Here is a 24,376-nt window from a genome sequence, read left to right on the forward strand (position 1 = left end):
TGATGCTGACATCAAAGACATGAAGAGACTGCTGGAAAGTCTGGGGTACAGCGTGGATGTGAAAGAAAACCTCACTGCTTTGGTATGACCTATCCTAATGTAGGCACAGAGCAATACCTTTCCTATGTCTAAAGAATCTGAGAAATCCTCATTGTAGCTTCATAAGTATATATATCCTGGAAGTCTCAAATGGAAGTTTTCCCTTGGAGGAGACATCATGCTACCATCATCTTTTCAAACATGCAAGGTTTTAGCAAGAGTCTGGTAAACTTTTAAGTGGGATGTTATAATATTAATTCAGTAATGTCTTTTTCTCTTTACTCAAAATCCCTGAATAGCACCCAATAACCGTTTGCTGCACCTTGTCCAAATTTAAGTTTAAATTTTATTTTGCATTCCATCGATTTGAAGTGAGATATAAATTCCTTAAGTGTTTCCCTATTGGATGCCCACAGAGTCATGACAATGAGTCACATGGGAGACCAGTGCTCTGCTCTCTTCCAGAACATGAAGATGGAGTTGATGGCTTTTGCTACCTGCCCAGAGCACCGGACTTCAGATAGCACTTTCATGGTGTTCATGTCTCATGGTGTTTGGGAAGGCATTTGTGGGATGAAATACTCTCAAGAAGTTCCAGATGTATTAGATGTCAACACCATCTTTCGAGCTCCAGTTTGTACCAGTTTTCTGCTGGGATATCTGGTATCAGGCACTGGCCCTTGTCACAGATGGATATCTGGCCTCTGTCTCTCTCCCCAAGGCATCCTTATTCATTCCCTTAGTACAGCCTCCCAAACCTGCCTGCTGGTTCATGAATAGGGTGTAGTTATTATACTTTATTCAGTTGTACCCAGACACCCTGCACTCAGCAAGGTTAGGAGAGGAAGCACTGGGAGAACCAGGCTCAGGAGCCTTTTCTAATCATAACCCATTGCTGAATTTGTGAATCCTACAGAGTTGAACATGTCACGGTCTTTTTTTTTTTTTTTCCCTGTCCACTGACTGTTGTGGAAAGACCTCTCTTGCACAACACTGCATTCATTCTGCTATCATCTGAGACTGCATATATAATCTATTGTCATTTCTGGAGTCTGTGTGTTTGGAGTGCGGCGGTCCTTGAGTTCACTCTGGGAAAGGTTTCTCCAGAGCTCCTGTTTCAGAGATACGCGGTGAGTTCCCCAGGCAAGTTTCTCCATGAGAAGGTGAAATTAGTTATATATAAAGGGCAGGTTTATTAGGGAAGGGATAAAACAGTTAAAGACACACACCTGCATAGTCACAGGTGGGCAGTGGGATTGCTGCCCCAACCTGTGCAGAAACTGAACTGATATAGTCTTCTTTGGTTTGGGAGGGGTCACTCCTTGTGAGTAGTCAGTTGTTTGCTAATTTTGTATAACTAGGTAGAATTTGAAAGGGACCAGAGAGTCTACAATGGGCTCAAACTCCATATCTTTACCTTTGGATGTGCCCTCTGATACCTGCTTGAATTTTATGCTTTGTGATCTAGGTGTCCATGCCTAAGAACACTAGTCTGCGTCTAAGGATACCAGTTTCCACAACTGTGTTGTTAGCTGCCTAAGGATCTTGGTTTCCATAGCTGTGTCAATGGCTATGCTTATCTCTTCTACCCCCACCTCATGTGAGCCAGGTTTCTGGTCTTGTGGCGTACCTCTTTTTCATTTTTTTTTTATTCTTGTCCTCCATCATAGTAAGTCACTGTTCAGCAGGTATCAAAACAGGGAGATGAACAGCCCCCTCAATAAAAATTAACTGTTAAGGGCCTGCCTGGTGGTGGCACAAGGGTTTAAGTCTCAGCACTATGACGCTATTGGCAGCCACTGCAGCATGAGTTCAGTGGCAGGCCAGGGCGATAACCCACATGGCACAACAGACCTCTCCTGTCTGGCCTGCTGCTTCCCTCAGCAGTGTATTTCAATCAGTCCACCTGTTCTGCTCCTGACTCTGTCTCTGGTGAATTTTCTTACCACCAACCCCCTACCTGCACCTATAGCCTACAACCCAGCTCTTGTATGCATAAATAAATAAAATAAATCTTAAAAAAATAAATGTTAAGGGGGGGCTTAGGCAGTAAACAAAAGCAGGGGGGGTGGCCTTGAGGTGTCTGCAGAACTTACCTCTAATGACAGGGTGAGATGACACTGAGATGTCGGGAGACAGGGAGGGAAACATCATCCCACCAAATCATAGTTCATATGGGAAACAAGCTATGTGGGTAATTGTCATCTCCTTCTCTGGAAATGAAAACTGTCAGTTTTTACTGCTCCCTGATTTGCATTTTCAAGCAAGCAGAGGTAGAAACGCTCAGGTGTAGGGCAGAGACAAGGAGGTGTGAGGGCACTAACAAGTGAAAGGAGGCCGAGGTGCCAAAGTACAGGAGAGTGGATTGTCATTTCCACTTGCATTTCACAAAGGAAGAAAAGTTTTACCACACAGGACAGAACAGTCCTTTCCTGTACATGGGAATATTACTCAAAATTGAGTAAGCGGTTTTCTAAACAGGTTTCTATGCCTGGACGAGATACTCTAACCCCTGAAGTAAGGAAAGTTCTGATAACTTTCACATTTTGAAGTCTGTGCCTTTCTTCAAGCAGGAAGGCCTGAGGATGTTATCCATAACTCGTGAGTAGTGATTCTTTTGTGCTCTGGGGTCAAAGACTTGGGTGTTAGGTCTGGCACAGGCAGAAATAAGGAAGGGGTGGTGAGGTTGATGTCATTTTTGGAATCAGTGGGTTTGGAGTGTGGGGTCCTTGGGTACACTCGGGAAAGATTTTATTATGGGGCAGAGAGAGAGGTACCCCAGAGCCCCCAAACCTGCCTGCTGTGAAGAAGTTCTATGACCCATCGCATCAAGACAAAACATGTAAGACCTTTATTGGAAAGGAACTTTAATACAATTAGTAAACAATACAAAAAAGACAAAGAATATAGTTTCAAAATCAAGCACACAAAGTTACCCATTCCCTCATGGGTAAAAGTCCACCCAAACAGGATTGGCCCAGAGAAAGACCCCATAGTCTGCCACAAGTCTAAAGCACCTTCTGGTGGGGACCCATAGAAAAGGATCAGAAACAACCAGACAAGTCTGGGAGGAAAAGAGCAAAATCAAAATAAAAATTGCCATTCTGAATCCCCCAAGGGTCTCTCACCCACATCTGTTTCAGCCAGTTCAGGAGCAAGAAGCAAGTGCAGCTTCTTCACATATCTCTCTGTTCCATGTGCCTTCTCAGGCCTCCTTCTGGCTCTCCAACCTGTCTCCCTCTCCAGTCTCCTCTTTAGCATCTTCTCCTCCCTGCTCAGCTCTACCCTCCATTCGGTGGGGCAGGGAATCTGGAACTTTCCCTTTTCCTGGGCACCACCCTGTTGCAGTTTCACCAGAGGCTCCCCTTTCAGCTGCACACACAGAATTTTCCGGGCAAGATTCTCCATAAGACAGAGAAGTTACTCAAAAGAGAAGGATTATTATGAAAAAGGAAAGAAGGAAAAAGGATACTTGCATAGACAGGAGGGAACAAGAAGAATGCCCTCTGGAGGGGCCAGCCTCCTGTTTTATCCTCTTTTGCAGAGAGGTTCTCACCTCTGTGGGGTGGTCTGCTTTTGTTGAATTTGAATAGCTATGCAGAATTTGAAAAGGACCTGAGATTCTACAATGGCCCTCAAATCTCCATATCCTCACCTCTTTTCTGAGCTCCTGACACCCTCTACAGAAGTCTGAGCAGTGCTTGGGTCTGGGCCTCCTGACCTAAACATTGGAGCATCAGGATTGTCAGTGCCAATAGCTGGGTCCATGGCTCTGGGAATCCCTTCTACCCCCAGCTCCTGTGTGAGTCAGATTCTGGTTTTATGATGCCTCCTTGTCAAGTTTTCTCCCCTTTTCCTGCACCAGTAGCATGAGAGCAGAAGGCCCTGCCCTTACCACTGCTGAGGGAGAGCAGGGGCTCCAGGTATCTCTGCGTCAGTGTAGAGACAGGAAGGGCACAGAGCAGGATATCTAGGATCCAAGCTGACCAGATTAAGGAAAGCTGTGGAGCCTCGGTGGCATTCTCAGGCTTTTTTTGAGCTTTACATGTATTGCAGCAACCAGGTATGCGGCACTCAGGGCTGCCCAGACATCTTCACTCTGGGCTTCTTAGACTTCTCTCCTTCTCTCTCCTGCGTCTGATTCTCTTGGTGACTATCTCAATACTCCTTCCTCCCATGGCCCAGAGAAATAAATAAGGCAGCTTGCCACAATGTAACAACTGCAGGTGCCCCATCAGGCAGGGCAAACCTAATGGTGGAAGGGCAGAAAAGCCTGAAAAACCATTTACCATACTGTCAGGAAAATTAATTCCTTCATTTCAGCTTCTGGTAATAAAAGAGGGGGTAAACACAAATAGTGCAAGTTCTTTGTGTGAGAGACAACCCTGGCAGTTTCTAAAGGTACTCTGAAATCTGATGATGTTTTTTGGAGTTAATGAAGTGCAGGATCCTTGGGCTCACTGTGGAAACCTGTCACCAGAGCTCCCGTTTCAGTAGCAAGTGGCAAGTTTTCCACGGGGAGTTTCTACACAAGACATAGATTAGTGATATTTAAAGAAAAGATTTAGTAGGAAAAGGGGACAGAAGAATGAAGGATACTTGAATAGACAGAAGACGGCTGAGAGAGCTCCCCGAGAGGGACAGGTTTGCTGAGAGAGGACTGCATGGTTGCAGGCAGGAGGCCTTGAGGAGAAGTACACACATGGTCACGGGCAGGCAGGAGGCAGCTGCCCTGCAGAGCAACACACTTGGTGAAAAGAAGCACCTGCAAAGTCACAGGTGGGCAGAGGAGCTGCTGAGAGCTAGTGCAGAGACTGCACTGATAGAGTCTTCTCTTTGGGAGGGGTCACTCCTTGTGCTCCTTGGGGTTAGTTGCTGTTGGATAACTCTGCAGAATCCTAAAGGGACCAGAGTATTCTACAGTGGGCGCAACCTCCATATCTCTACCTTGAGCCTGTGCTCTAGTCACTCCCTCCAGCAGTCTCAAAACGACTTGGGTCTTATGCTTTGTAATCTAGGCATTGGAGCCTAAGGGTTTGGGTTCTAGAGCTGAGTCAATGTCTATGCAAATCCCGGACCCCACTTCCAGCTCTTGGCATTGTGTGAGCCAGGTTTCTGGTCTTGTGTGGGGCTCCTTTTTAGTTTTTCTATTCTTGTTGACCATCCAAATCTCTGCTTCCCTTGAGTCCAAATTAGTCATCAGGGTCCTGTTCATTGCTCCTACAGAGATAAGCAGGGCTGTGAAACCCACTTCCTCTGCCTTCTTTGGTACTGAGTACACACTTGGTATTTTTAAAGTGACTCCCGTGTTTCCCCTTTCTCTCCAGTCCTGCTGCTAACTGCTCTGGTGTGCAGAATTTCTTGTGTTGTTCTTATAGTTTTTAAACTGGTCTTCCTCACTCTAGGATTTAGCCCTCCAATCCTTCTTGCACTGGATATTCAGGTCAGGTCTCCTGTCCAGAGGCTGAAAATGTCTCAGAGATGGTGTCACTGGTGTGTGCAGCTGGTAGCCAAATCATGTCCTATTGAGTCCCAGGGCAAGTTGGGGTTAATTAGGCAGTCAGGGACAGTGCAGGCAGGGGCTTGGGAGAGTTAAAGAGGCTTCTGAGATAAGGGAAACAATAGGAATAAGGCAAGCTCCAGAGGTAAGGACAACCTCTGAAGAGAGTTAGTCAAACACCCAGGACCAGGGATAGTGGATGTTCCTGGACAAGGCCAGTGAAGAAAAGGATGGAAAGGGCTGGGACACAGAGACTTAGTCTGGGCACAGAGACATGAAGACTGTGTGAGTGAGACCACCAAGAACTAAGGAATCACAAAGAGACCTGTGGAGCTTCAGAATAATTAGGGAAAGAAAGTATATGTTCTCGGGGGCAGGACTCCACTTCGGCTTCCTTGCCCCTCCCTTGTCTGGGTGTCCCGCTTTATTTCATTTTTTTTTTCTTTTTTCAAAAAAAAAAAAACACCATTTATTTATTTATTTATTTATTTATTTATTCATTCATTCATTTATTTATTTATTTATGCATACAAGCACTGGGTACAGTCAGAAGCACGGGAGGGTGAGAGAATTCACCTGAGCCAGAGCAGAGAGCAGAGCAGCCAGATTGGCGAAACACTGCTGAGGGGAGCAGCGGGCGGCAGGAGAGGTCTGTGCGTCATGTGGGACCCTCATCCGGCAGCCAGGGATCTAACCAGTGCTGCAGAGGCTGTGGGCAGCTTCGCAGCCCAGTGCTCACCTGCTGCGCTACCAGAGGAAGCCTCCCCACTTTATTTCTTCCCCTTTCCTCCTCAATAAATTTATTTTCTTTCTGTAAACAAATCTGCCCCTTTTTTGCTGTGTGCCTGAGCTTCAGCGAGGTTCCTGCTGTGTCTTGATGAGTTAACAACCCGTGGTCAGCCAGTGGACGGGACTCAGAGCTGGCCCTGCAGCCTGGGGTCCCTTCCTGCCTGGACACTAGGTGGCCTGACAACCTGCAATTACAGTATCAGTTGGCTAAAGAAAAAAAATACGGTATCAAGTTGCCAAAACAACAGGAAGGTTCATTTCCTGTCCACAGGGCATTTCCTAAAAACAAAACAAAAAAAAATTCTACCTTCAACTAGATGCCCCACCCAGAACTAAGGAAAGTTCTGGTACCTATACTGAAGTGTGTGACTTTCTTTAAGCAGGGAAGGACTGAAGCTGTTGTCTATGCCTGCTGAGTAGGGGTTCTTTTCTGTTTAGGGGCCAAGGACTTGGGTCTTAATCTGGAATAGGCAGAAATTAGAAAATGAAGGTGGCATGATAGTGAAGTAGTGAAGTCGTTGTGGGTATGTGTGTGTGCGTGTGTGTGTTTGGAGATGTTGGGTATGAAAACGTGTTCCTTGGATTAACCTGGGAAAAGTTTTGATGCCGTAATTTAGGTTTCAGGTTTAGTATTCCAGCCAGGAATGGATCCCAGGATGCGGAGACAGTGCTGAGTCTAGGCCATCAGACCCACAAGGGTGTCACAGGAGCCAGAGCAAGAACCTCACTGAAGCTCAGGCAAACAGCGAAAAGAGGCAGATATGCTTAGAGAAAGAAAATAAGTTCATTGAGGAGAAAGGAACAGAAATAATGTGGGACTCCCAGGTCAGGGGAATCATTACAGGGAGGGGCAAGGAAGCCAGAGTGGAGTCCTGCCCCAAGAATATGCAACTTCTCTCCCTAAATATTCTAAGCTCTGCCATCTCTTTGTGATTGGTTAGTTCTTGGTGGTGTCACTCATGCGGTCTTCATGTTACTCTGCCCAGAACTAAGTCTCTGTCCCAGCACTTATCTTAGTATATATCATTGTACTGGAATATTCTGCCTCTTCTGGTCCTGGGGGTGTTTGAAAGATCCCCTTTGGAATTTGTTGCCCTTATCTCTGGAGCCCTCTTTATTCCTTCCAGGCTTTTCCTATAATATTCTGACCCTAAAGGCTCTCCATGTGCCATGTGCCTCAGTTTCCCAGAGATTCCTTTTTATCGTTGCTCAGTGAGTTTCCCAGGGGAGTTTCTCCACAAGAGAAACATCAGTTATCCAAAAGAGGAGGTTGATTATGAGAAAGGGAGAGAAGACAAAGCAACACTGGCATAGACAGGAGTGGGCAGTAAGAGTTGGCCTTGGAGGGGGCAGCCTCAGGTGTTATCCTCTCCTCTAGGTGGGGAGGGTCTCGTCTCCATGGGGTGGTTTGCTTTGTTGAATTTGAATAGCTATGCAGAATTTGAAAAGGACCAGAGATTCTGCCATGGCCCTCAATCTCCACACCCTCACCTCCTGTCTGAGCTCCTGACACCCTCTACAGAAGTCTGAACAGTGCTTGAGTCTGAGCCTCCTGACCTAATCATTGGAGCATCAGGATTGTCAGTGCCAATAGCTGGGTCCATGGCTCTGGGAATCCCTTCTACCCCCAGCTCCTGTGTGAGTCAGATTTGGTTTGGTGATGCCTCCTTGTCAAGTTTTCTCCCCTTTTCCTGCACCAGTAGCATGCGAGCAGAAGGCCCTGCTCTTTCCTCCGCTTGGAGAGCCGGGGCTCCAGGTATGTCTGAGACAGGAAACATTAATTCCTTCATTTCAGCTTCTGGAATGAAAGTGAGGGTAAACACAAATAGTGCAAGTTCTTTGAGTGAGAGACAACCCTGGTAGTTTCTAAATACACTCTGAAATCTAATGTTGATTTTGGAGTGAGTGGGTTTTGAGTGTGGGGACCAGGGCTCACTCTGGGAACATGTCACCAGAACTCCTGTTTCAGCGGCATGCGTCGATTTTCCCAAGGCGAATTTCTACACTAGACAGAGACAATAGTTGTATGAACCAGAGTTACTTTGTGGGGGGTAGGGGGTGGGAGGGGAGGGATTGGGGTCAAAATAAGGGTTTTGCAATTGTATGGGGGATATAAAAATAAAATTTATTATAAAAAAATAAAATCATCATACTTTGCTAAAAAAAAAAATGAATAGGCTTAGTAGTAAAAGGGGACAGAAGAATGAAGGACACTTGCATAGACGGAGGACGGCTGAGAGAGCTCCCTGAGAGGGACAGGTTTGCTGAGAGAGGCCTGCATGATTGCAGGCAGGCGGCCTTAAGGAGAAGTACCCACATGGTCATGGGCAGGCAGGAGGCAGCTGCCCTGCAGAGCAACACACTTGGTGAAAAGAAGCACCTGCAAAGTGGACAGGGGGCTGCTGAGAGCTAGTGCAGAGACTGCACTGATAGAGTCTTCTCTTTGGGAGGGGTCACTCCTTGTGCTCCTTGGGGTTAGTTGCTGTTGGATAACTGCAGAATCCTAAAGGGACCAGAGTATTCTACAGTGGGCTCAACCTCCATATCTCTACCTTGAGCCTGTGCTCTAGTCACTCCCTCCAGCAGTCTCAAAACGACTTGGGTCTTATGCTTTGTAATCTAGGCATTGGAGCCTAAGGGTTTGGGTTCTAGAGCTGAGTCAATGGCTATGCAAATCCCGGACCCCACTTCCAGCTCTTGGCATTGTGTGAGCCAGGTTTCTGGTCATGTGTGGGGCTCCTTTTTAGTTTTTCTATTCTTGTTGTCCATCAAAATCTTCTCTGCTTCCCCTTGAGTCCAAATTAGTCATCAGGGTCTTAATCACTGATCCTACAATGAGATAAGCAGAGCTATGAAACCCACTTCCTCTGCCTTCTCTTTATTATGCCTAAGATCAATGGTGGTGTGACCCATGTAACTCAAGCAGCCAATGCACAGGCAAGTGGGGGTTTATTACAGAACTAGTCTGGGCTCTGAGCACCTACCGTCGCAGTGGCAAATATCAAGAGCCATGAACTGGGGGATCAGGCAGATATTTATAAGGTTACAATCAGGCTTAAATGTTAAAACAAGGTAGCGAATGCTCATTGGTTACAAGAGGGCGATTTTTGTTCTTGGCACGTGTGCAACCCAAAGTTCAGACAGATTGGCTGGGGACACTGTATTCCCCTTATTTGGTGTTCTGAGGTGTTCTGAGACTGTTATCATTGGGTGTCCATAATGAGGTGAGGATAAGACACATTTCAGAAATGTTGCATCATCTCTAGGCAAAGAGACTTATAACTCAAAATGGCAGTTATACACAAAATGGCAACACATGGTTAAACACAAATAGCTAGGTACCACACTCTCTTGTACCGAGTACACAGTTGGTGTGTGTTTTTTTTTTTTAAGATTCATTTATTTATTTATTTATACAAGCACTGGGTACAGTCAGAGACACGGGAGGGTGAGAGAATTCACCAGAGCCAGAGTGGAGAGCAGAACAGGCAGAGTGACGAAGTTCACTGCTGAGGGGGGCAGTGGGCAGCAGGAGAGATCTGAGCGCTATGTGGGACCCACACCCAGTGGTCGGGGATCAAACTGGTGCTGCAGAGGCTTTGGGCAGCTTCGCAACCCAGCGCTCAACCGCTGCGCCACCAGGGAGGCCCCACACTTGGTGTTTTTAAAGTGACTCCCAATGTTTCCCCTTTCTCTCCAGGCCTGCTGCTAACTTCTCTCGTGTGCAGAATTTCTTGTGTTGTTCTCATAGTTTTTAAACTGGTCTCCCTCACTCGAGGATTTAGCCCTCCATTCCTTCTCGCACTGGATATTCAGGTCAGGTCTCCTGTCCAGAGGCTGAAAATGTCTCAGATGGTGTCACTGTTTGTACAGCTGGTAGCCAAATCATGTCCTATTGAGTCCTAGGGCAAGTTAGGGTTAATTAGGCAGTCAGGGACAGTGCAGGCAGGGGCTTGGGAGAGTTAAAGAGGCTTCTGAGATAAGGGAAACAATAGGAATAAGGCAAGCTCCAGAGGTAAGGACAACCTCTGAAGAGAGTTAATCAAACACCCAGGACCAGGGATAGTGGATGTTCCTGGACAAGGCCAGTGAAGAAAAGGATGGAAAGGGCTGGGACACAGAGACTTAGTCTGGGCACAGAGACATGAAGACTGTGTGAATGAGACCACCAAGAACTAAGGAATCACAAAGAGACCTGTGGAGCTTCAGAATAATTAGGGAAAGAAGGTGTATATTCTCTGGGGCAGGACTCCACTTTGGCTCCCTTGTCCCTCCCTTGCCTGGGAGTTCCACTTTATTTCTCCCCTTTCCTCCTCAATAAACTTACTTTCTTTATCTAAACAAATCTGCCCCTTTTTGCTGTGTGCCTGAGCTTCAGTGAGGCTCCTGCTGTGTCTTGGTGAGACACCAACCTGTGGTGGTCTAGTGGTCGGGACTCAGAACTGGCCCTGCAGCTGGGGTCCCTTCCTACCTGGACACTAGGTGGGCCTGAAAACCTGCAATTACGGTATCAGTTGGCTAAAGAAAAAAAATACGGTATCAAGTTGCCAAAAGGACAGGGATGTTCATTTCCTGTACACAGGGCATTTCCTGACACCAATAAAATGGTTTTTCTAACTTTGACAAGATGCCCCACCCCTGAACTAAGGAAAGTTCTGGTGCCTATATTGAAGTGTGTGGCTTTCTTTAAGCAGAGAAGGACTGAAGCTGTTCTCTATGCCTGCTGAGTAGGGGTTCTTTTCTGTTTAGGGGCCAAGGACTTAGGTCTCAATCTGGGATGGACAGAAATCAGAAACTGAAGGTGAGGTGATAGTGCAGTAGTGAAGTCCTTGTGTGTGTGTGTCCTTCACCTTCTGATCTGAGTGTGTCTACTTTTGCTGATTTAAAAATGCAAATCAGGGAACAATGAAAACCTAGGTGTTTTCAGTTGCAGAGAAGGAGATTAGAATTACCCACCTAACTTGTTTCCTTTTGAACTGTGATTTGGTGGGAGGATGCTTCCCTTCCTGTCTCCTGACATCTCAGTGTCATCTCATCCTGTCATCAGAGATTAAGTTCTGCAGACACTGTAAGGCCACTGCCCTCCTGCTGTTCTTTCACTGCCTAAGGCCCCCCTAACACTTACTTTTTTTGAAGAGTTATTTTATTTATACATAAAAGAGCAGCATAGCTATTCAAAATCAACAAAAGCAAACTACCTCACAAACATGAACCCCTCCCCACCTAGAGAAGAGGATAAGGAAAGACAAAGCAGGCAGAGGCACCAAAGTAGAGACTAGTGTATTGTCATTTCCAGTTTTTGTTTCCCAAAGGAAGAAAAGTATGACCGTACCAGAAAGTAAAGTTCATTTGCTATTCACAGAGGAGGGGTTTCCCTGAAAACAAGCATGTGGTTTTTCTGACTCAGACTAGTGCCCTGCCCCCACACTCAAGCACCTTAAAGTCACTTTCCTTTGGAAGTCTGTGGCTTTCTTCAAGCAGAGAAGGACTGAGCCTGTTCCCCCTGGCTGGTGAGTAGGTTTTCTTTCCTGCTTATGGGTTAAGGACTTGGGTATCAGGGCTGGGAGATGCAGAAATTGGAGAAAGCAAGAACAGGCCCTTTGGAAAACTCACACCACCAGGCACCAGGGAACATGAGATAAGCAGAATCAGAGATACAGCTGACAACAGTAACTAACTCCAGCAGACCCTCTGGGCAGAAGAGACACCTGCTCTGGACAGTACATCCTTGCACAAGCCTTCCAAATATCATGTAATGAAGTCTAATGACTTAAGAGTGGGGCCGGGGCTTCTGTATTTGAACCCCTGAATTTGAATCCTTTCCCTACTTACTATACACACTGCATGCTATACACAGAATTTGGGTCAATTACTTAAGCTCTCCATTTCCGTTTCTACATAGTGCCAATATTAATATACTTGCTATATGAAGTTTTTTTTTTTCTCCATTTAATTGCTGTACCATTGGTGTACATTGTGAGGATACAGGACGTATAGGATCCCTTCCTTCAGATGTAGTTAACCTGGCATGCCCATTACCAAAGCACCCATATTCCAACACTATAGTCCAATGAAAACTGACATAAGGCTGTTGGCACCAATGTGAGGCCCATTTATATTAACTATTATTACTGCAGCTGTGTTGTGGTTAACTACAAAAAGATGGCATTAAGAATGATTTGAATCCTAATATGTGTGATTATTTTATTTCAATGATCTGTACAATAAGGGAAATATTGTAGGATATGTGTGAAGGTCCAGCAGACAAATATTTGTAAAGTATGCAGTACTGAGATTTATAAATGATATAGATGATAATTTATATATAATTGTTTATAATCATGATCAGTGCCTAAGAAATGTTAATAATCATTAAGTTGCCGGTATTTGTTCACTTTTTGTTTATGCATTAGAAATTCCATGTGTCTTTTTCATTAGAGTTGTTCAAAACATTTATTGAAAGAATACTTTAAGATAACATGGAGGATGAGGCTGATGCTCTGGGCCAAGTCTTTGTTTCAAGTCCTGTCCCATTTTCTAAAGAAACTGTGTTTTTGTGTCTAAGTTATCTTTGCATCTAGATAGACTGGAGCACTCTATTTTACTGTGGATTTAGAATCAATGAGGCATCTTCCCTTCTTATCTACTATAAATCATATCTGTGGGGTTAAAATAAAAGTATGACTTTGATGTCCATATTCACCTAAAAGCTGGGACTTATGTCAGATAGTAATGTTATCCTGGTATCCATTTAATGTGTCAAACAGAAAGTTGATTTTCAGTCCTAAATTTTCAGATTATTTTCAATTCTGAATTTTGATTGAGATAAGATCTTAAGGCATAAAAACTTTAGGTGAATTCATTCATTGATGTGTGTACTCAGCAAGCATATGAGTGCTTGCACATATTTTAAGTCTTAAGATGCAGGAATGGGATGTAGATTGAAAAACAGCTCTTTCACCAAGGAAATTAAACACAGAGGAAAGACCCTATTGTCTGGGGGATAAATGTACAGTCCAGACAAGAATGCAGAGGATCCTTGGTGGTAGGTCATCATCACTACTGTGTGAAAGAGAGAAACCGAAAGATAAATTGAATGCAGTGGGTTGCCAGATGATGGCACAAGACCCAATGTCAAAGAGGAGAGCACAGAAGTTACCAAAAAGTTGAGGTGGCGATGAAACTTTAAACATAGCCTCATGTGTATCTAATGGCCTAAGAGAACATTATAGGTAGGATGAGACAGTGCAAATGGCGGGGAGATGGTTCACTAGTGAGAAGTCTTTTGAAGTCTGTTTCACATTCCAGGGAGCTCTCTGAACAGGAAAATTCTCTCTAAGCTGTGCCCACAGGTGAAGGAATATTTTTATTTCTCACAGGAAATACAAACAATGGAGATTCATATAAGGAATGGGAAAAGCTGTCCAAAGAACAACCATGGATAAAACAACTCAACCTCAAAGGGAAGGGTATTCCTCCGGGATTGAACAAAGAACAGAGGGAAGTGGTTGAACAGGCCAATCTTACAGAGAATGAAAAGAAGTTGTTTAACTATGTTGTTGAGACAGCGTCTAGAAGACAAGATGCCAGGCCACAAAACTTCTAAAATACCACCAACAAAAATTCCAAGAGAAGGTAAGTGATGGCCATCTCATATTTTTTGGAGAGGAGCAATTCCAATGTCCTCTCTAATACCTCCTTCCTAGTATTACAAAAGCATCATTTTTACTAAACCTTTCATTAGCCTTTTAGAGGCCATTTTGTCTTCTAGGATCAAAGTCCTGGGCCTCGCTGATGGTGCAAGGGATTAAGACACAGAACTACAAAGCTGTCCACAGCCACTCCAGCACGGATTCTATCTTTGGCCGACCAGGTAGCTACCCACATGGTGCAGAAGACCTCTCCTGTCTTGCCCGCTGCTCCCCTCAGCAGTTTATTTGATCAGTCTGCCTGTTCTGTACCCCACTCTTTCTCTGGTGAATCCTCTCACCCCCCTCAGCAACTCTGGCCCTTTCCCCAGCTCTTGTATGCATAAATAAATAAATCTTAAAAAAAAAGAAATTGAGTCCCAGTGTACATTTTAGACAGAAAGAGCTAATTATAGAGACTTGGTAGTAAGGGATTCCTGAAGTTGAACCCAGCCTCTGTCACTTGGACACATATGACTTCATTCTGAAATTCCCCAGGCATCATTCTCAGCATCTGGGAAATGGGGCAATTCCTATAACTTCCTCCAGACTTTGTAAGGCTAGGTGTACAATGGCAGGGGCACTCTGCTGACTTCCTTGATTTTAGATCTCAGCCAGAATTCTGACTCCAGAGTCAGTTACCTCTAACACCTATTCTGCATTTACACCTGATGTCACAACAGTAAAATCACTAATTCCCACCAGCACATTTATTCCACTTTTTAATCCCCTTTCTATATAGAGGGAATGTACTCTATTAGGTTTCTCAATCCAGAGCACAACTGTATGTTTCATCCAAACACAATAGCTCTTAGCAGAGTCACAGCCAATTGCAGGCAAGTAACACAGAATGGACAAATGAAAAACATGCTGCAATAAATATCAGTTATCGTAATTATCATTCAGCGTGCAGTATTTAGACCTTGTCAGTGCTTCCTCATTCCTCATTCATGGGACCACCTAGAAAATGACCAATCAATTAAAATCTTCCAAAACTTCTGACTCAGATTGAATTAAGAGTATCACTAGACTTAAATAGCCTCAGCTCCAACCAAGTTCACCAGTAATAGACACCATGTGCCATAGAGTTTAACTTGATTTCAGTTAATTTAACTGAAATTAGTTTATCATAATAATAAGCTATAATAAACAAATGCCCTGAAATTAATTAATAATAAGTAATAACAAACAAAAGGCAACTGACATTGTGAAGACCTCATCTTGCCAAATCAGCATTCCAAAAAGCCCTTCCTGTGGAATGGAACATACCCACCAGAAGATGCACATGGCAATCTGATGCATTTTCAAAATTGTGAACTAGGCTATTTCTCATGAATATTATTACACTGGCCCATGTGCAGGTTTATTGCTTTTTCTTAAACTGTGGATGGTGGGGGTGTGGGGGAAATTGCTTATTTTTTAACATTTATTTATTTATGTATACAAGAGCTGGGATATAGGCCAGACATGTGGGGGGGGGGTGAGAGGATTCCCCAGAGACAGAGTGGGAAACAGAACAGGCAGATCAACTGAAATATACTGCTGAGGGGAGCAGTGGGTGAGACAGGAGAGGTCTGCCTTGCCATGAGGGTTTCTCCCTGGCCAGCCAGGGATCACACTCATGCTGCAGAGACTGCGGATTGCTTTATAGTGCAGTGCTTAACCCCTTGCACCACCAGGGAGACCAGCTTTTATTTATTTTTTTATTTTTTTAAGTCAGAGATAATTCAGCAAATGGGACTCAAAGCTTTAGTAACCCCAGGAATCACCATGAACATTGAACTAAACTGAAATATCCTAGCAGGCTGCAGAATTGTGGCAGACAAGAAGAGGCGTGAACTGTCATGTCCAGTGGCTCCCTCAGCTCAGTCTGTTCGTGCTTCCTCCAGTGACTCCAGGACACTCACAGGATACTGGGCTGGGATGCCAACAAGGGGAGTGTGCTGGTCAGTAGAATATGTAAATCCCTGGCATTTCTTCAGATGTGGGTATAGTTCTGAGAGTTGAGAGCACAACATGCGGTGAATGGGGTAGATATTCGCCAAGATATTTGTTTATCTTAACTTGCGGATGCATATATTCTGTGCTGGCTGATGCTACTTAGAGAGAGCTAACACTTGAATTCCTGCCCCTCATTAGTCCCCCCCACTCTAGTGGAGAGGACTCTGCCTTTTCCCAATGCCAATCCTTTCCTTTTTATAACAATTTTAGGATTTTCCTGATCATTTCATTACATAACAGATAAGACTCAGATAGTAAAATTTTTATCTAGATTCCTGATTCTCTTGTTCCTTTCTGAGGTGCTACCGGGTTAACAGGAGTTCCTGTTGGAGAGCAAGATGCACCATATTTATTGTTTTGAACTCAAAGCACTCATATTCATGCTAATTTTACCTCAGACCTAAGAAGTTTTAGTTCACCAAAGCTGCATAAACTGGGAAGAAAGGAGATGCTCTCAGTGGGAACACATGCCTTTAGACAGCTGTGTCCCAGGATCCTATATTGCTTCATGCTGGCAGTGTCTTCTGGATTGAGAAAGGAAATCATGGGTCACTATATAATCCATAAAAAGAAATATTTAGAAATGGTGGTGTCTTAAAGCCTTAAAAGTAGCTGCATCTCCACAGCTTTTTTGCTGTCAGCATCACCTTTATAAAGACACTTAATAAAATAGCATTATTTAAACATACATTGTAATGAGTGAAGTGAAAAAAATATTATGAACTACAGTAAGAGAAACTTTTGTACAGGATAATGTTGTAATTGAACACAAAGCTTTCTTCTCATGAACTAACACATGGTTACATTCGCTCTGATACATTCCTCTAATTTCTGCTTGTGACTTCCTCCTCCTCCTCCAAGGGAGGAGCTTTTCCCCTCTCTTGCACAACCTCAGTCAGATGAGGACAACCCATACTGGATACTCATACCTTTCTCTAGTGATTACGTCAGGATGTGTCTGAAGCAAACTTTTCCAAGAGGGAGGAATTATTACCTCCCATTTTAAGCATGAGTTGAAAATACTGCTGTTTGTTCAGCATTTGGGAGACCAGGACTTCAGAGTATGTTAAGAATCTCTGAAATGAAAGTGTCCATTTCACCCAGGGTAGCAAGCTCTGGTTACTAGACAGTGTTTCTCATTTACGTAGCTGACTGCCCCACGGGATGAAGACACAGGGAAGTCCATCTCTTGTAGGAAGGTTACAGTTCAGGCTGAGGTTGTTAAAAATAGAATCGTTGGGTTGTGTAGAATTCAGTATTAATGTTTGGTGTTTGTAACTGATGTGTTGTGTGGATTAGGAGTCACAATTGGGTAGCCCATGTGACTACCTAGTATTTGAATTGTGGCTATTAACATACATGGACATAATATTTGATATATCATGTAGAAAAAAATATACAATCACATTAATATTATAGTCTTTTTAATGTGGACATAGTCAATTTAAAATTTAAAGTATGACTTCATTATATTTCTAATGATAAATATTACTCAATATACTCTTGCTCAGAGATCAAGTTACAGGGCAACCCTGATATAAAATGGGTTGCCTGACTGTGGGTCCTCACCCACACGCTTAAAAGTGACTTATTAATACTCAACACACACAAAAGGCACACACAAAATGTTAATAAAAGGTTTATTTACAAGGGAAGGGGAAATGAGGAAATGTACAACTCAGGGAGAAAAGAGGGAGATGAAGTCTTAAATGCGTCCTACTGGTTCTGCCAAACTGGAATACAAATGGCACTCTGAGAGCTGGCAATGAGCCAAGAGCCGTGAAGCCAAGAGAGAGCCCCAAGGCCCACATGTCTGGTTTTATACCAAACCTGGCTGCTTAACTCCACCATCAGGCCCCAGCCACCCTCCCTTTGGTGATGATGGTATTTGTCTTTCCCAATGTCTTGATGGCTTTGGTCTGGAGTGGGGGTGGAATCCACAAAGCCTGTATGGGATTAGCTCAGGACAGCCTTTCCCACTAACAATTCCCCCCGTTCACTTTTTGCCACCATTTCCACGGTGATGAAGATCAAATATATGGCTGCTGAAGATCAAATATACAGTCTCAGATGAAAATTTTTCAGGGTTCCAGTGTGAAAGAAAATCAATCTCACCAGGTATTGTCCATTGTGGAAAGCAAAAGTCCTCCCTTCCTGGAAAAACATATAATTAGTCAAAGTCAAAAAAAAAAAAAAAAAAAAACATCTGGAGGCATTAGCCAAAATAAGACAACAAATATGTCAAAATCACAGGAGAAAAAAAATTGAAAATTGGTTCAACTTATGTAAAAACAAATTCTCTCAACCTTGAGCCCAAATCATTTTAACAGCATAGCAAAAGTTTGCAAACTAAATCTACTCTTAAACCATATTACCCATTTTTGCATAAAATCACACAATAACTAAACAGCAATTTTAGCTGGCTTTGTTGGAATACTCCATATAGGATCAGATCAAACTCTTGACATCCGGTCATGTAGGCTTCAAGAAAAAAGTTGATCTCATCAGACTCCACCTGGGCTTTCCTCTTCTCGAGGGTAGAAGGACTTTTTTGTTTGCTGGGTTGTCTAGGCTGGCCAATGGAGGCAGCTTCCTCACCTTCTTTGGAGTTCCCTGGAACCCTGTGAACAAAGCAACAGGTTCTCCTCTTCTTGGTTCAGCTCTGTTTCAACTTCCTGGAAGAACTCCACTCAAAGCCACACAATGAAACTCATGTCCAATTTTTTTAGTTTAAGCAGACAAAATCCCTATGGAAGTTATGCAAAAACAGACTCAGAGATAAGTAGTAAAAGATTACTACCACTATTTTTATGCTGTGTTGGTATCAAGGGGAGAGAAAATACAAACACAAGTTAGCTTCTTTTTTTTTTAGAGATCTATTTATTTATTTATACAAGCACTGGGTACAGTCAGAAGCGCGGGTGGGTGAGAAAATTCACCAGAGCCAGAGCAGGGAGCAGAACAGGCAGACTGATGAAATACACTGCTGAGGGGAGCAGCGGGCATGGCAGGAGAGGTCTGTGTGCCATGTGGGACCCTCACTGACCAGCCAGGGATCAAACCGGCACTGCAGAAGCCATGAGCAGCTTTGCAGCCCTGTGCTCAACCGCTGCACCACCAGGGAGGTCTCACAAGTTAGCTTTGCTGGAAAAAAAAAAAAATGCAAACTTGCTGCAGATCCTGGTCACTCAAAACAGGAAAAATTTGTGTATTCAGAACAAAATGCAAAAAGAAATTACCAGTATTATCTCAAAGAAAACTTAGTAAAAATCAGGTGTGTCTCTAACAGTCTATTCTGTCCTTCAGTAGGAATCTGTTGAGGTCTTTTCTCCCTATTTTTTCCAGAAACAATTTCTGTAGATATCAAACAATTGAAGTATACAATATTACAAGGTGACAATCACCACTGACAATTTACATACATGTCAGATACTGAGAGGTTTTATACACATTTTAGAAAACCAATGTTGACATTTCTGTACATGTCAAAGTTTCCCCATTTTCCCAAGTGGCAATGTTTCCCTTCTAGTTTTACTTTCCTTGGAAAGTCAAATAGGACAAATTCATCTAATGCCTTTCCTAGGAGGAAAGGGAGAAATTTTGTGGAGTGTCTCAGGAGCTCTCCTGAGGTTCCACAAGATTTCCTTTGATCAACCATATGATAGGCTACCAAATTTTTACTTGAATTTAGATTTCTGGGAAGCTTTGCCATAAACATCAGAAAACAGCAGAAACAACAATATTCAATCTCTATGAAGGCACCGACTTAGTTCAGTAGTACATTGTTGACAATCACACCATAGTCTTTAGTTATGAAGATAACTGGAGACTCTTTTATTTCAATGTCTATAGGCACCATATACACCAATTTGTCAACCACTGGAGGCCAAGACAAGGACACAAGGAAAGGACATACAGACATACAACATATAGACACAAAGAGCTCTTTAGTTACCATTTATCATGCATGGGATATCTTACGCAATTGCAGTTTCACTCATAGGCCAACATAACAAAAACAAGCAGAAAAAAAAAAAAAAAAACTCGAAGTTTAAAAAAAAAGTTAAAACAAGATTGAAAGCCATTCTGTGTAAAAAAAAAAAAAAAATACTGCCAGCATATGCATGATTCAAGATGTTATTTCATGTCTCCTAAACTTTGAAAGGAAGAAAATTGGTTATAATATGTTAGTTTTCTCAGGGTTTCTTCAGAAAAGTGAATCCTTTGGTATCCTGCAACAATAACTGGAAAAGAAGTCAGTAACAATCAAGTTTTTTGTCTTTTTCTTAAATAAATATCTCAAGTCCTCAACAGGTTCACAAGACCAGTGGGACTTCGTCTCTGGTCAGGTACTTCTGGGCTTATTTAGATCGAGTGGAGCCCCTGGGTCCCCTATTCTTCATCTGTACCTTCTCCATATACTATGATTTGTCTCCTTTCCTCTGCACTTGGCTCTTGATTCCTTCTACTCTGTCCATAGTCCCTCCTATCTTCACCTGAGCCTCTACTCTGTGCTGTCATTTGTCTCCTTTCTTCTGTACTGGGCTCTTGGTTTTTTCTCTGTCTGTATCCACTATCATCATCTGAACCTCTACGCTGGCCTATCGTTTGTCTCCTTTCCTCTCTCCTTGGTTCCAGGTTTCTTGTACTCTGTCTATATTCAGTCCAGTAACTCCTGTGTGAATCGTCATGTTGTGGTGTCCTCAGTCTTCTGTCCTGCCTTATGTACTTATCTCGTCTGCTGCTTACCTGTAATCTGGGACAACTGTACTTCCAGTGCCCCTCTTCCCTGCAGTGAGCACACTGATTTCTCCCTAGGGGTTCATTTCTCATGGGTTCACTTCTCCTGGGTTCACTTCTCAGTCCATTACTGTTTCCCCGAAACCCTGTCCTGTGCTCTCTGAACGAAAACAGTCGCAGGTTTCAGTCTCCTGTCCTCTCTATTATTATAAACCCTAAATGCTAAGTCCACTACCTGGGACTGACTCATCTCTGTGATACCATACACCTTTGCTAACTTTTTTTCTTTATGTCTGGGGCATTATGTGTAATGAACGCCATGGTGATCAGACAAAAATTTTCTGGGCATCTGGGTTTATATCCACGTGGTTGGTATATGCCTGAATAATTCTTTCAAGGAACTCCAATGGAGCCTCATTAGCTCCTTGTTCAAGTTGTAATATTTTGTTAATTTTTTTTTTTGTTTGGTGATTCCCTGCTGCAGTCCTGCCAATAAACATTTTTTATATAGTTCTAACATCACTATTCCTCCATTGTTGGCGTCCCATTCAGGATCTACTACTGGGACAACCATCTCTGGCTCTGGGGATTCTCTATCCTGTTGGTGGAGATGGTCAGCCTCCTCCCTGGCTTTCCTGAATACCATTCTCTGCTCATTCAGAGTTAGTAAAATTTGTAGCATGGACTGTGTGTCTGCCCAGTTAGGGTGGTGGGAAAGGAAGAAAGAGGCAAACAAGTTTGCCATCCTTTCAGGAGCCTGCCGGTATGAGGGGACAGAGCTCCTCCAATTTAGGAGGTCTGCAGTGGTAAAGGGATGGTGTGACCAAAAGTACCCAGCAGGTCACCAATGTTCATTCAATCCACCCATTGGCATCTGGCAAAGAGGAAACTGTCCTGCCTCAGGGTGACCCTTCCTGTCAAAATGGGTGTCGCGTCTAGTATGGGGAGGAGATGCCATTTTAGTTTCCTCCCTGGAGGGCAGTGGAAGCTGTGAAGCCTCAAGAGTCTGAGGGAGGGGCCTTGTCACACAGAGAAGGAATTAGTGCTGATGTATTTAAGGTATTTAACAAATGCTACTCCTCCTCTTCTAACTCTGCCCTCTTGCAGTCCTCATGGGACAGGGAAGGTTTATCCCTTCTCTGTGCCATCAGCCGAGCCTCTGCCAAATCCATTTTATGGAGGGCAGCCTGTATCTGGTCCTGCATACTTTTAAAAGCTGTATCCTGCATGCTTTTAAAAACTGACTCAAAAACAGTACGGTTTTCTTTCCTCACATTCTTAATAGTTAAATCAAGTGCCTGAATTTGTTGTTACATAGCTAAGTTAAGAGCCTGAATGTTTTGTTTTACATTCTTAGTATGTGAAGTAGAACATCTACCTCTCATAGAACCAAACATATAGCAAATGGCACTTACACACATTACCAAAAAAACAAAAAAACAAAAAACACCCAAAAGCACAGATTGTAAAGGGATGGCTTGTAAACCACCCATATATGTATACAGAAGTAAAATCATGTGCCATATACCAGGTTTTATCAAATTATTTACATTTATAAAACTAGTGGTAATATTTAATGGAAAAAGGCTACTTAAACTCAACGCTGGAAAAGAACTGAAAGAACTCAAGCTAGGGATAAAACTGTGTAAGCTCATAGTTGAGGCCATGTTTGGGTCAAAAACACAGCCACAAAAGCTGTAATATGGGGAAAAAAAGCAGACTTTTCAAGACTTGAGACAAAGATTACACTGCAAGTCCTGCAGTCCTAGTATGCTTATGGTGACCAACGCAAGGAAAGTTACTTTGGGCTGGTCAACCATGGGTGTAACTTGGAAACCACATTGGGCACCAAACTGTTACAGGGGAGCCCTGATATAAAACAGGTTGCCTGACTGTGGGTCCTCACCCGTGTGCTTAAAAGGGACTTATTAATATTCAACACACACAAAAGGCACACACAAAATGTTAATAAAAGGTTTATTTACAAGAGAAGGGGAAATGAGGAAATGTACAACTCAGGGAGAAAAGAGGGAGATGAAGTCTTAAATGCATTCTATCTGTTCCCCCGAACTCGAATTCCAAATGTTACTCTGAGAGCGGGCAGTGAGCCAAGAACCATGAAGCCAAGAGAGAGCCCCAAGGCCCTGGTTTTATATCAATCTGGCTGCTTAACTCCACCATCAGGCCCCAGCAACCCTCCCTTTGGTGATGATGGTATTTGTCTTTCCCAATGTCTTGATGGCTTTGGTCTGGAGTGGGGGTGGAATCCACAAAGCCTGTATGAAATTAGCTCAGGACATCTTTTCCCCCTAACAATCACAGCAAGTTTACGTGGGTGAATGATTATTCTAGAGTATCACTGGAAAAATCAAACCTTTCAACTAACTATGAACAGTCTATATTTAACCTCGGGTCATCAAGTTTTTTGTCCTAAGAAATATCAAAATCTATGATTGCATTTTGGCAATATTACATTTTTATTTTGGGGGATAGATCTGCTTTCTCTATAGACACTTCTCTCTACTTTCCTAATCATAGTACACGTCTTCTCATACTATAAATCAGCTACCACTATATTTTTACATGTTAAGAAATATTCTTCTCAGAATTTCCCTTTTCTGTTAATATTCATGGCTGCTAGTTGGGTTGATGGTCACAGAAGCAGCTATGGTAATTTATGTTATGTATGTGTCCTGCAGTTCCTCCACAGCTCATGGCCAGACCCCATGAATCAGTGAAATCTACAGATGACGTCAAGCCTTGCCCTCATGGAGAATCCCTGAGAATACATAGACAAAGATTGGAGAGGTAATGTGCTCTGACATGAAATAGAGAAAAAGAAGCAATTGTTTTCACTAAATACACATGGATAGAGAATGTATAACTAGTGGGGGAATGACGTAGTAGTGATCTTTTTCACAGGTGCTTTAAGCAAGGAGGAATCATGAAACTTAACACAGACTCCATTCTATTTTCAACCCCATGAGAAAATGCAACTATGCGGCTTTGTGCATTTATCTGTTCTCTTTTTTTTTTTTTCCGGATTTAATTATTTATTTATTTATACAGGCACTGGGTACAGTCAGAAGCATGGGAGGGTGAGAGAATTCACCAGAGCCAGAGCAGGGAACAGAACAGGCAGACCAATGAAATACACTGCTGAGGGGAGCAGCGGGCGCAGCAGGAGAGGTCTGTCGCACCATTTGGGACCCTCACTAGTGGCCAGGGATTGAACAGGCGCTGCAGAAGCTGCAAGCAGCTTCGCAGCCCAGTGTTCAAATGCTGTGCCACCAGGGGAGACCCCAGATTTATGACTTTTTTAACTGTAGAATGGAATCAAAATATTTTTGTAAGACAACATGTCTCAGTAGTAACTACTTAAGTACATTCTAGTGGAAAAGCCTAGGCACAAAGCATACTTAAAAATATAATTACTGTCCATGAAGTCTCCTATGTTGATATGTTTAAAACAGTATAAAAAGAATCACATTACCAAAGGCAAAGGGTATTTTTCTTTAGCTGATGCCACTGGCAAATCCTGGTTTTTATAAACTTTGCCCTGCATCTAGATTGCTGAGAAACATTTGAAAAGGTAGAAGGTAGGGATCTTTCTAATCTC

At 43.3% G+C, this 24,376-nt stretch overlaps 1 protein-coding gene and 1 long non-coding RNA gene across 3 annotated transcripts in view; both read left to right on the top strand.

Annotated features, from left to right (window-relative positions):
* LOC119240906 (caspase-1-like) overlaps positions 1-24,376 on the top strand; it is a 76,112-nt gene that overhangs the window by 32,234 nt on the left and 19,502 nt on the right.
* LOC119240909 (uncharacterized) lies at positions 51-23,563 on the top strand. Of its 2 annotated transcripts, none has more exons than XR_008551087.1 (4): positions 51-82; positions 13,708-13,963; positions 15,821-15,962; positions 23,457-23,563. It is a non-coding gene; the product is annotated as an uncharacterized LOC119240909 (long non-coding RNA). The 2 variants fall into 2 exon arrangements; XR_005124230.2 differs by lacking the exon at positions 51-82 and adding an exon at positions 11,697-11,838.

The sequence above is a fragment of the Talpa occidentalis genome, unplaced genomic scaffold (genome assembly GCF_014898055.3).
Source record: "Talpa occidentalis isolate TD23 unplaced genomic scaffold, MPIMG_talOcc4v2.1 talOcc4.12, whole genome shotgun sequence".
Classification (NCBI taxonomy): Eukaryota; Metazoa; Chordata; class Mammalia; order Eulipotyphla; family Talpidae; genus Talpa; species Talpa occidentalis.